The sequence below is a fragment of the Octopus bimaculoides genome, chromosome 2 (assembly GCF_001194135.2).
Source record: "Octopus bimaculoides isolate UCB-OBI-ISO-001 chromosome 2, ASM119413v2, whole genome shotgun sequence".
Lineage (NCBI taxonomy): Eukaryota > Metazoa > Mollusca > Cephalopoda > Octopoda > Octopodidae > Octopus > Octopus bimaculoides.
Genome location: NC_068982.1, coordinates 166,700,714 through 166,701,670, shown reverse-complemented (window position 1 = coordinate 166,701,670; position 957 = coordinate 166,700,714). Strand labels below are relative to the sequence as shown.

General features: G+C 34.5%; 1 protein-coding gene across 4 annotated transcripts in view; it reads right to left on the bottom strand.

Moving 5' to 3' along the window:
• LOC106881530 (cilia- and flagella-associated protein 206) overlaps nt 1–957 on the bottom strand; it is a 100,733-nt gene that overhangs the window by 50,228 nt on the left and 49,548 nt on the right. The window lies entirely within an intron of this gene.

Here is a 957-nt window from a genome sequence, read left to right as displayed (position 1 = left end):
AGTCTGGTGTAGCCATCTGGTTCGCCAGTCCCCAGTCAAATCGTCCAACCCATGCTAGCATGGAAAGTGGATGTTAAATGATGATGATGATGATGATGATGATGATGATGGTGAATTAAAAACATATATCAGAAAGAAGCACACTCTAAAGAATAGAGCAGCATATACATATATACATACATACATACATACATACATATATAAATATATATATATGTATATATATATACTAGTAGAGATACCTAGTGTTGCCCATGTTACATGGAATTGAAGAATTAGACTTTTCTTTTATATTTTCTCTAATGAACTGGAATACCTATGATTCAAATTTCATCAAAATTGGAGATTAAGAATTTTAATGGGGGTTCTTTCTCTTTTTGCACACCCTAACAAAATTTTTAATCATGACATATTTATCCCATACTACTCATCTTTATGTCCAGATTCCAAAATCCAAATCTTATAAAACCTATTCATAAGATTTTGCACCACAAATGTGGAGCATTGCAATCTATAATATAATGATCTTTCTTGATGACTTCACTCATATGATATGACAAACTTTCCCAAACTGCTTCTTCTTCAGTGCTAGGAACAAAAATATGAAATATGAATGACTGCTTAAATGACTGAGGAACAGCAAATTTCAAGTTCCTACAGTTCCTGTCACAACTTAGAAATGCATGTGATACTTGTAAACAAGTGTATCTTACAAGTAGTGTCATTCATTTCCAATATTCTGCAAAAACATGTCAGGCCATGGGGAAGTATTACTTTGCTTGGAAACAGTTAAGGGTTAGTGAGAGGAAGGGCATCCAGCTGTAGAAAATCTGCTGCAATAAACTCCATCCAAGCAATGCAAATATGGAAAAACAAATGCTAAAAATGACTGTGGCTGCAGCAGTAGTGATGACAATGACGACAAACGTAAGTGAGAGGGAGAGAGAGAGAGAGAGA